This window comes from Cannabis sativa, chromosome 3 (assembly GCF_029168945.1).
Source record: "Cannabis sativa cultivar Pink pepper isolate KNU-18-1 chromosome 3, ASM2916894v1, whole genome shotgun sequence".
Taxonomy (NCBI): domain Eukaryota; kingdom Viridiplantae; phylum Streptophyta; class Magnoliopsida; order Rosales; family Cannabaceae; genus Cannabis; species Cannabis sativa.
Window position 1 is genome coordinate 17,736,178 of NC_083603.1, and position 12,888 is coordinate 17,749,065.

Genomic DNA, 12,888 nt, shown 5'->3' on the forward strand with positions numbered 1-12,888 from the left:
TTTCGAGTCTTCCTAATTTCAGAAAAAAGCGACATCTCTGAGAACTGGTGAACAACTTTACCAGAACACAGAATCTGACTAAGTGGTGTCAACACATCACTTGGGCATAAAAAAATACAAGTCTTGGATGTTTTTTCACTCACCCCGTGTCTAGGTTTACATCAAGATCTCAACCTCGTCGTAGGGTGCTGAAAAACCTTTAGTAAAAAACCATAACTCCCTCAATATTAATTTGATTGACATGCTTCTACTTTCATTTAGAGGCTATTTTAAAGATCTAGAAAGTCATGTCTCACACTTGTGTTGTAATTCTTAATATTTCAAGTCCAAAATTCTTCTTCAACATAGTTGCAATTTTTTCAGTACGCACGAGATTCAAACTCCGAAAATTGACAGTTTTTACCATGAGTCAATTTTCCCCATTGGATCATCATTAATGGCTACGATCATCCTAAAGTGATATTTTTTCATAATTTTGTAATTTTTTATTAATATTTATATGGACTTCCTTCCATATAAAAGGAGACCTCATCTAGTTTATTTTTTACATTCCTCTAAGAATCTCTCTCTACTTTCTCTCTCTAGAAATGTAAGCCTTACACTTCACCATTTCTCGTAATTCTTGTGAAAAATAAAAATTCAAAGTAGACGTAGCTCTATCATTATCGCGTCACGGGGAGTGAACTTCTATAAATTTGATGTCTCTCTTATTTATACTTAACTATCATTACATTCTCACCAATCTAGCGAGTAGGTGTAGCCAGATTTCTATGTCTAGATTTATGCATCAATATTTGGTGATCAAGAAGAGTTAATGCAAGAAAAGAAAAAAAAAATAAGAACACAATGAGTTTTACTTGGTTTAGATCTCAGTCAATGTGATTGGTGCTACTCAAAGAAATTCATTATGTGGAAATGTGGTACACACTCTGATTGTTGGAAATTATTTTACCAGGATCTTAGATCTACTCACAAGTATGTTGATTAACACCCTAAATATGAACTTTCTAAAACGATGAAATAAACACATATAAAGTTTAGGAAACCTTACATTGGGTGCAGCGGAATTAAATGACTCCTTCCGTTCAGATCTCTAACCCTTGTATCCTTTCTGTAGCAGAGTATTATCAAGATCTGAACCTGGATCTCTTTCTCTGAATCTTTGATGCTGAAACTCCTTTGCTGATGATCTTTCTTCACGATCTTCCTCACTATGATTGAGGTATTGCTTGCTGTGTGTGGGCACTACTCTAATCACTAAGGTGTTTCGAAATTATCAAGGAAGAAGAGAGAGAGAGGGTGGCGGCCAAGGTAGAGAGAGAGGCTCAGGTTTTTCTGAATGAAAAGTGTAATTTTCCTGAAGCCTTCACTACCTATTTATAGCATTCCACTAGGGTTAGGTTTGAATTATTTGGCATTAAAATAATGAAAATATCAGTTCAAATTGCCTACAAAAGTGGCCGGCCATGGCTTGTTGGGTTTGGGCCTGACTTTTTGCAATTTTACAGTTTTAAAACTTTTGTATCTGATTTTCTCAAAAATGTCAATTTTCTAATTCAATCATTTAAATGTCAATTCTAATCATTTAATAACTATAAATAATTATTAAATAATATTGTCATTTATCATATTTATTAATTGAACCATACAAAGTATCATAATTAACAAATATGCCCCTAACAACTCTTTCTTTACAATTTCGCCCTTACTTAGTGAAAATTTCACAAATAGACATAGTCTAATTTGAGAATTATAATTGATTAATCAAAACCAATTACATGAGTCTTACAAACAATATTATCTCAACTAGTGTGGGGACCATGGGTCTATATAACCGAGCTTCCAATAAGTAGATCAAGAATTTAGCACTAAAATTCACTAACTTATTAATTCTTCGTTGAATCCACGCATAGAACTTAGAATTGCACTCTCAGTATATAGAATGCTCTATATGTTCCACCATATAGACGCATCATTAGTTATCCATTGTTATAATCCTAATGTGATCAATGATCCTCTATATGAATGATCTACACTGTAAAGGGATTAGATTACCGTAACACCCTACTATGTATTTTATCCTTAAAACACTTGACCCCGTATAAATGATATTTCAGCTTATGTGAAATGAGTACTCCACCATTTATGTTCGTTTGGTCAAGCTCGAAGGAGATCATCCTTTGCTTACTATTCGCCAGATCATACTCCATGCATCCAACCTGAGCTTTACTTTAACCAATGTTCTGGAAAGAACATAGCATTTCTCCAAATGCAAGTAAACTCTTGTTGTAGATTATCATATCAGTAAAACCCTGTGTCTGATAAATCTAGGAAACTTTATTCACATAGTCATGTTTACTTTCCAATGTGATGACAACACAATAAACAGGATCAAGTATGTGAAAAGGGTTTAAGATGAATTTATAAATCAAATAGACAAGCAATTGATAAAGTGAACCAAAACATACACAAATGAATGAAAAATACTTCTGTTTCTTTATTGATGTTGAATAAAATAGATTACATTGAAATGGAGTTTTATTTAGGGCATAAAACCCAACAAACTCCCACTTGCACTAATATAAAACTAATTAGTACATATCAATTAATCCTAAATTCTGACGGTGCTTTTCAAATGCTGTCACGGCCAAGACTTTGGTAAATGGATCAGCTAGGTTGTCCTCTGTGTCAACTTTCTCAACTAGTACATCCCCTCTTGCCACATATTCACTGATAATGTGATACTTCCTTTCAATGTGTTTGCTTCTCTTGTGGCTTCGAGGTTCTTTACTGTTTGCTATTGCTCCATTGTTATCACAAAGTAAGACCAGAGGCTTTTCCATTCTAGGAACGACACCTATACTGGTGAAGAACTTTCTTAGCCAGACAAGTTCTTTAGCAGCTTCGGCTGGAGCTATGTATTCAGCTTCCATAGTCGAGTCCGATATCGCGGTTTGTTTTGCACTTCTCTAAACCACTGCTCCACCCCCAAGAGTAAATACCATCCCAGATGTAGATTTCCTGTCTTCAAGACTTGCCTGGAAATCTGAATCAGTGTAGCCTATGGGATTTAAAGCACTGCCCTTGTAGACTAACACAAGATTCCTTGTACTCTTCAAGTATTTCAAAATATACTTAACTGCATTCCAATGTTCATGTCCTGGATTAGACTGATACCTGCTCACGATTCCAACTGCATAACAGATGTCAGGTCTAATGCATAACATTGCATACATTAGACTTCCAACTGCAGAGGCATAGGGAATTTTCGCCATGTCCTCTATCTCTTGAGGATCAGTCGGAGACTGTTCCTTAGATAGACGAATACCATATCTAGAAGGCATGTTTGCCCCATTGGTGTTTTTCATGGAGAATCTCTCTAAGACTTTGTCTATGTAGGTTGTTTGAGAGAGAGCAAGAGATTTGTTCTTCCGGTTTCTAATAATTTGAATACCAAGAACATAGGCTGCTTCACCCAAATCTTTCATATCGAATTGAGTGTTGAGCCATTCCTTGATGTGAGTCATTTTCTTGACATTGTTTCCAATAATCAAAATGTCATCAACATAAAGGACCAGGAATACTACTATTTGGTCTTCCTTGAGTTGGTAAACACAAGGTTCATCTTCATTCTGAAGAAAGCCGTAGGTCTTGATGATTTCATCAAACCTTTGTTCCATGAGCGAGAAGCTTGCTTAAGTCCATAGATAGACCTATTTAATTTGCAAACTTTCTTTTCCTGCCCAGGAAGAACATAACCTTCTGGTTGCTCCATATAGATGGTTTCTTCAAGTACCCCATTAAGGAAGGCAGTCTTGACATCCATTTGGCAGATTTCATAATCGAAAGCAGCAGCTATGGAGAGAAGAATTCGGATGGATTTGAGCATGGCAACAGGACTAAAAGTTTTCTCATAGTCCACGTCTTCTCTTTGGGTATAACCCTTGGCTACAAGTCTAGCTTTAAAAGTTTCGACTTCGCCTCCAGCTCCTCTTTTCTTCTTGTAAACCCACTTGCATCCTATCGGATGATAGTCGTCAGGTGCGTCTACATACTCCCAGACTTTGTTCTTTTTCATGGAATCCATTTCTGAATCCATGCCGGCCGACCATCGTTTCCGTTGCGGACTAGCCATTACCTGTTTATAGGTTAATAGATCGTCTTCAATACCGTCACCTACGACCATATTGATTTCACCATCCAAGCCACAACGAGCTGGTTTTGTTGAAACCCTCCCACTACGACGAGGTGCGGTGATCTTCTGAACAGAAACTTTAGTAGTAGATTTCTCAGTTGGTTCAATTGAGGGAGTGGGATTGTCTTCTTCACGAGTGGAAGAGGACGGAACATTGGAAGGACTTATATCTGATAGCAATTCCTCTAGAACAACTTTACTTTTTGGTTTGTAGTCTTTAATATAGTTCTCTTCAAGGAAAGTAGCATTTGTAGAAACAAACACTTTGTTATCCTTGTGACTATAAAATAGTCCACCCCTAGTTTCTTTAGAAATTCCGACAAACATGCATACTTCTGTACGAGATTCAAGTTTGCCTTCTTTCTTTCTTAAGACATGAGCAGGGCACCCCCAAATTCTGTAGTGGTGTAAACTAGGTGTACGACCATTCCAAAGTTCGACGGGTGTCTTAGGGACTGCTTTAGATGGAACAACATTTAAAATGTCATTTGCCATTTGAATAGCATATCCTCAGAAGGACGTAGACAGAGTTGAATAACTCAGCATAGACCTAACCATTTCCAAAAGAGTGCGATTTTTTCTTTCTGCAACTCCATTTTGTTGTGGAGTGCTTGGGGCAGTGTATTAGGATTCAATTCCAAGTTCAATTAAATGATCTTTGCACTGCATATCCATATATTCTCCACCCCTATCAGTTCGCAAGATCTTTAATGATTTACCTAATTGGTTTTGGGCCAAAGCATGAAACTCCTGAAACTTTTCAAACGTTTCAGATCTCTTTTGCATTAGGTAAAGAAAACTATATCTAGAGAAATCGTCAATGAAAGTGACAAAATACTCATAACCACCTCAGGCTTTGACATTCAAAGGTCCGCAGACATCGGAATGCACTAACCCTAGAGGGATTTTGGCACGCTCTCCCTTTGCAGAGAAAGAACGTTTAGTCATTTTTTCCTTCTAGGCAGGACTCGCATACTGGCAGTTCACCTAAGACGACATTTTTCAATGGACCGCCTTTGGTTAGCCTATTGAGTCTATCAAAGCCTATATGACCTAAACGTAAATGCCATAGATAAGTTTGATCATCATTATCAATCTCTTTTCTTTTGAGGTTTCTAGGTTTAGCTACATTGAAAAGTTCACTATTAAGTGAGATTTGAGTATTCGGTCTTAAAATATAAAGCCCTTGTTCCATTGTAGCAACATATATTTGAAATCCATTACGAGAAATTGTACAATTTGTACTCGAAAAATTCAATATATAAGATTGTGTTTGCAAACATGAGACACTAATCAAGTTTCTACTAAAGTTTGGAATAAATAAAACATTTTCTAAAATTAAAAACTTTGTTGAAACTTGATGCGGGCTTTTCCTCTAGCTTTGACCGATACTAATTCGCCATTGCCAACTTTAAGCTTTAACTCTCCTGGAAGCAGATTTTCCCAAGTTTCAAGCAACTGCAGTGAAGAACATACATGGTTAGTAGACCCAGAATCAACAATCCAGACGGATTTGTCGTTCTCTAAAACACATGATTCAAAGACAAAAGCATTACCTTCGTTTGAAATGTTTAGAAGCCTGGGACATCGTTCTTCATGATGTCCCTTTTCATTACAATTCGAACATAGAAGATTATGTCTGATAATTGTACTTGAAGAAGCAGCTTTGCTAGTTCCTTCATTCCTAGTCCTTTTCCTCTCATTATGAATTGCAAACCCAGGGGGACCTATTGCAATCAAATTCCGTTCATGGGCTCGTAATTCTGCTTCGAGCTTGTCCATGTCGGAGGAGTTGGAATTGTTGATCATGTAAGAGATAACAAATTCATTATACTCCGGAGGAAGACTATTAAGGATGAGTTGGACCCATTGTTCTCTTGATAAATCAATTCCTAGTAGATTTGCCTTTTGGAACTTCAGATTCATCATCAACAGGTGCGAATTTATGCAACTACCAGGATGTATTTTCACATTATAGAGTTCTTTTGCTAAGATATTAACTAGGAGAGGATTGGGGTGAGGGTTATTCATATTGACACTACAACACATCAATAAAACAGAAGTAAGGTTTTGGCTCATAAATTCATACACAAGTTCAAAAAATAACAAATAATCACATATGTTATAGAAATACTAAATCTAACATAGTTTATTTTCCAAGATTTTTCAACAAACTGATACAGTGTCCCGTTTAGGCGAGAGTCAAAGCATCATCCATTGAATAGAGTTGTCAGCTCATCTAAAATGATAACCATTCTAGCAACCTTTTATTCGATCAAGATTGGAATTCAGCGTTGTCCCGTTTAGGCGAGAGTCAAGGCAATTCTATCTTATGAGCTTCCACCATTGTTTCATAATTTGCAAGTCAAGTATGGTCGCCACCATTAGGGTGATCTATACCATACAAAACACTTACAAACTACTTATCTTTCGAGATTAAACGGTGCGAAATTGCTAATGAACGTTCCTCCATTAGGGAGGATTACTCACTAAAACAAACGCGATGTAAAACCCACAATGGAGATCGAATGTCTCTTGATTAAAAGCTCATTATTTAAAAATATGTATTTTGTATAATCATTTTATTCGATATTATAATAATGAAAAATTACAAATTAAAGTTGGTTTAAATAAAAAAATCAACTTTAATTAATTTTCAATTATTATTTAATTCGAAAAATAAATTCGAATAAATATCGAACAAGTTCCATATTATAATAATGAAAAATTACAAATCAAAGTTGGTTTAAATAAAAAATCAACTTTAATTAAATTTCAATTATTATTTAAATTCGAAAAATAAATTCGAATTAAAATGGAACAAATTTGAAAATATCTTGTTTAAGTTGTTTTAGAAGAATCTAAAAAATCAACTTAAATATCTTTCAAATCAGATTTAATTAAATTAAAATTAAGTTGTAACCACTTAATTTGAAAATATTCCATTTTAAGTTAATATTCGAAAAGATATTAACTTAAAAAATATCTAAAGAATCTTAATAACCAATGCCTAAAATTCCTCAACTTAATTTTAAAATTTTAAATCCAAAAGATATTCAGATTTAAGTTGGTTAGTTGTAGATAACTAAATATCAACTTAAATAGGAATATTTAATGAAAAGTTTAAATTAAGCTTCAGAAAGAATCTAGATGGTTATAATTCTATATTTAATTAAATACAAGAAAATACATATAGTTTAGCTTAGAATATAAAATTCTTTAAACTATGGTTTTCTTAAATTAATTTCAAAATAAATGAAATTAATTATGTTGCTAATCAATTTTATTAGGTTAAACTAGTGTAATTAACCTAGTACAGTTATTTAAATCAGGCAAATGGGCCTTCACAATTGGGGTGGTTCATGTGAGGGGGTGCTGGGTTCAGTATGTCGTACCCACTTCTATGGCTCCCAACTCTCACACAAGGCCCAAAAGAGAGGAATTTAACCTTAAAATGAACAACTGTTATTAATTGACTAAGCCCAAAAACTAAATGAGCCTAAATAAAATCTATCAAGAACTATGACATTTTATTTAGCAACAACAACCTATATGCATCTATAATGAAATTAAATACATAGGCTCACACAGGCACACTTTGGATGGGTCTTATCATGTTGCTAGGTCATACACAGATGAAAGAAGATTGTAAATATACCTGTTACAAATTATTTACTTGACCAAGGGAGCCATGAGTTAAAATCAGATCATTGGATCTGTCAACAAGTTAACCATGACTATTTGCAATCAAGCAATAATAGGTTTTGAAAACTTACACACAAGCTAAAACACATACTCCTGCAACAAGGTTAGCTGGATAGTTGGATGTAGGATTTATTTAATTTTAAATTAAATAATTAATTTCGAAATAATTAATTAAATAAATAAAATATTTATTTTCGAAAAAATTAAAATACAATAAAAAAAATTCGAAAATTTAAAAAAATCTAAATTTAAAATTAACCCTACAATTTTGAAAAATTAGGTTTAACCAACCTAAATATCATTTCAAAATTTGCTAACTACTTTTAAAATTTAAATGTTATTTTATAAATAAATAAAAATTAAAAAAGATCAATGAATATCTTTTTCAGATTTTAAATGTAATTTAAATAAATAAAATAACAAAATTTAAAAGTTAGCAAAATATCTTACATCTATTTAAAATTACATGATTATAGTTATCTTATTTTAAATTAAAATAAGGTCAAATTATTTTTTTAAAAAAAAATTAAATTAAAATTTTAAAATCTGACCTTAAATTTAAAAATAAGATAAGATATAATCAAATTTAAAAATAAGATAGATTATTAAGCAAAAAAGATAGATACTAACTATGTTTAAATTCAAATTACACTAATATCATGAATTAAATTTTAAAAATATTAAATTAATTCATAATGATAATTAGAGTTGAATTAGGAATGATAATAGTATAAATACAGAACTATACAAAAAATCGGAAGTTAATTCCATGAAAAAGCATGAAAAAACGAAGAAAAACGAAAAAATTGCAAGTTCTACGGACGGGATGCAGTGCATACCCGTCCGCGCGCGCGTGCTGGGTGCTGGGCCGAGGTTTCTCGGCGGAATGCGTGTCACGCATGATTTCCGCGCGCGCAGGGGGAAATCCAGCAACCCTATCTTTTTTCGAATCTTCAAAAAATCATAACTAATTCAAATTAAATCGAAATTGAGTTTTGTAAGAAAGTAACTTGCTTAATTTTTTCCATACTATCTAATAAAAATAATTCCAGAAACATATATTCAATTATTTTTCACGAAAATTCACAAACATCAATCAATCATCAAATAACACTCAATACAACATGATACCATCCAAAAACATCAAACAATCGTTTTAAAATCTAAATTTGTTGCAAGCAAATCAATTACCATGGCTCTGAGGCCAGTTGTTGGAAATTATTTTACCAGGATCTTAGATCTACTCACAAGTATGTTGATTAACACCCTAAATATGAACTTTCTAAAACGATGAAATAAACACATATAAAGTTTAGGAAACCATACATTGGGTGCAGCGGAATTAATGACTCCTTCCGTTCAGATCTCTAACCCTTGTATCCTTTCTGTAGCAGAGTATTATCAAGATCTGAACCTGGATCTCTTTCTCTGAATCTTTGGTGCTGAAACTCCTTTGCTGATGATCTTTCTTCACGATCTTCCTCACTATGATTGAGGTATTTCTTGCTGTGTGTGGGCACTACTCTAATCACTAAGGTGTTTCGAAATTATCAAGGAAGAAGAGAGAGAGAGAGGGTGGCGGCCAAGGTAGAGAGAGAGGCGCAGGTTTTTCTGAATGAAAAGTGTAATTTTCCTGAAGCCTTCACTACCTATTTATAGCATTCCACTAGGGTTAGGTTTGAATTATTTGGCATTAAAATAATGAAAATATCAGTTTAAATTGCCTACAAAAGTGGCCGGCCATGGCTTGTTGGGTTTGGGCCTGACTTTTTGCAATTTTGCAGTTTTAACACATGTGTATCTGATTTTCTCAAAAATGCCAATTTTCTAATTCAACCATTTAAATGTCAATTCTAATCATTTAATAACTATAAATAATTATTAAATAATATTGTCATTTATCATATTTATTAATTGAACCATACAAAGTATCATAATTAATAAATATGCCCCTAACAACTCTTTCTTTACAATTTCGCCCTTACTTAATGAAAATTTCACAAATAGACATAGTCTAATTTGAGAATTATAATTGATTAATCAAAACCAATTACATGAGTCTTACAAACAATATTATCTCAACTAGTGCGGGGACCATGGGTCTATATAACCGAGCTTCCAATAAGTAGATCAAGAATTTAGCACTAAAATTCACTAACTTATTAATTCTTCGTTGAATCCACACATAGAACTTAGAATTGCACTCTCAGTATATAGAATGCTCTATATTTTCCACCATATAGACGCATCATTAGTTATCCATTGTTATAATCCTAATGTGATCAATGATCCTCTAAATGAATGATCTACACTGTAAAGGGATTAGATTACCGTAACACCCTACTATGTATTTTATCCTTAAAACACTTGACCCCGTATAAATGATATTTCAGCTTATGTGAAATGAGTACTCCACCATTTATGTTCGTTTGGTCAAGCTCGAAGGAGATCATCCTTTGCTTACTATTCGCCGGATAGAAGCTATAGATTCCATGTTTATGCTAGCGCTCCCACTCAATTGCACTACCGTGTTCCCAAAATGTACGTATCACCCTGACCTAAAAGAAGGCTTAACTAACAAATCAAAGAACACGAATAGCCTTTCAAGATTGAGCCTAATCATAACAGGATTAAGAACATTTGATCTAGGATCAACTTGGCGATATTGACTTGAATAGATTTTACCGTAAGTTTAATTAAATCTAAGTCAAAGTTCAATATCGGTCCCTTTCGATGCATACTCCATGCATCCAACCTGAGCTTTACTTTAACCAATGTTCTGGAAAGAACATAGCATTTCTCCAAATGCAAGTAAACTCTTGTTGTAGATTATCATATCAGTAAAACCATGTGTCTGATAAATCTAGGAAACTTTATTCACATAGTCATGTTTACTTTCCAATGTGATGACAACACAATAAATAGGATTAAGTATGTGAAAAGGGTTTAAGATGAATTTATAAATCAAATAGACAAGCAATTGATAAAGTGAACCAAAACATACACAAATGAATGAAAAACACTTCTGTTTCTTTATTGATGTTGAATAAAATAGATTACATTGAAATGGAGTTTTATTTAGGGCATAAAACCCAACACTGATATGATCTTCCTCACTTAAACTACCATTACGAATTTCTCTCATTCATACAACTTCTCTCTCTAAAATTCTCTTTAAAAATTTCACTATACAATCAATGTCTCATTTCTAAGTTGATTAGGTTTGGAGTCTAATATATATAAGGTGAGAAAGAGAGTAGATAAGCTAAAGTAAGTTGTAGCCGAATTAACAAATTCTCTTATGAACTGTTTAGTTGAGTCTTGAATCTTGGACTTAGATTACTTGTTGTAACTAGCTAGTGTTCAAATGCAATAAGAGTTTGAATAGATGAGTCAATGAATGTTCAAAAGAAATAGGGACCAATCCTCCACAATTCTCCATTTTGGTTTCTATTTCCTTTGAGTGTAACATACAAGTGAATTAGCAACTAACTTGGCAAAGTTCCAGGAATCAAGTCTTGATACTAAGCAAGTCCAATGTAGCATTTAACTTGCTAACTTGTATCACTTTAATAATTAGCATATCAACATGATTGATCTTAGTGGCCATTTTCACCCCTTGATGAGTCCCTTGTTAACTATTTGTCTCACGAAATGGAGTTTGATGTCAATGTGTTTCATCCTTTCATGAAGTACATTATTTTTAGCTAAGCGTATACATTTTGAGAGTCATAATCCACACTTACATCCCTTTAATCAAACTCCAACTCTGTTATGATTCCCTTTAACCATAGAGCTTCCTTGAAAACTTCATTGAGGGCAATATACTCTGCTTCTATAGTGGATAATGCCACTAAATGTGTAAATTTGATTCCAACTAACTATATTCTCTCCAATAGTGATTATGTAGCTTATCAATGATCTTCTTTTATCAAAATCACCGTATAATCAGAATCTCAGTAACTAGTAATTGTGCAATCCATCTGATCATGTTTGTTGTAGTAGATCTTCAAACTTGAGGTTCCCTTCATGTATCTTAGCAGCCATTTCACTGTTTGTCAGTGTTAAAAACTTGATTTGCCCATTGATCTACTCACTAAACCTATTCATTATGCAAGGTCAGATCTAGTAGAAATCATAGCATACATTATGCTTTCCCACAGTATTAGAGTAAGGCACTCCAAGCTCCTTCTTTTCTTCAAAAGTAGCTTGTTGATCTATCAGTGCCTTGAGTTTGAAGTGAGCACCAATTGGAGTGTGACAATTCTTGCATCCTTCTTGTCAAAAATGGGAAGAATTATTGGATGTACAGCCAAAGTCTCACATTGGTTAGAAATGGGAAGGATCAAGGGTATATAAGGACGAATAATATCTCCCGTAAAGTCATTTTTTGGCAAGTTAATTGACAAAATAATTTTTCCTTTTATGGTAAGATTGTTGTGCATTCATATTCGGATTCTTACCTTATAAATTCGGTTTTTAGTTGCTCTTTTCCTTGTTAGGAAAGTTGCACTTTTAGCTGAACTTTCCTTTGTTGAAAACTTCTTAAAAGAGAAGAAATTCTCTTTTGGAAAGTTGTCTCTTTTAGGGAAACTTTGATTATTGTCTTTTCCTTATTCATTTCAATTGTATCTTGATACAATCAGAATATCTAATCTGTTTTTGGCAGGAATTAAGCATTGATAGAAGATCGGAACCGATTTTAGCAAGTTTCCCGTTTCTGGTCAGATCTGCTGCGTTAGCATCCGATTCTGATGTACCAGATCGTATTTTCTTAGGAAAGTTTTTGTACAGCTGTAGATTCGAACTTGTGGTTGCCTCTTTGGTTTCTATGTTCTATAAATAGAGCCTAGAGAGCAACCATTCGAATCACCTCTTCCATTATTCATTTTTTGCATTTATCTTTTGAGAGAAGAGAGTGTTTCTTTGTTTTGTGAGAGCCTAGTTGTTCATCTAGGTTCTAGTTGTTTATTTATGTTCTTACTCTG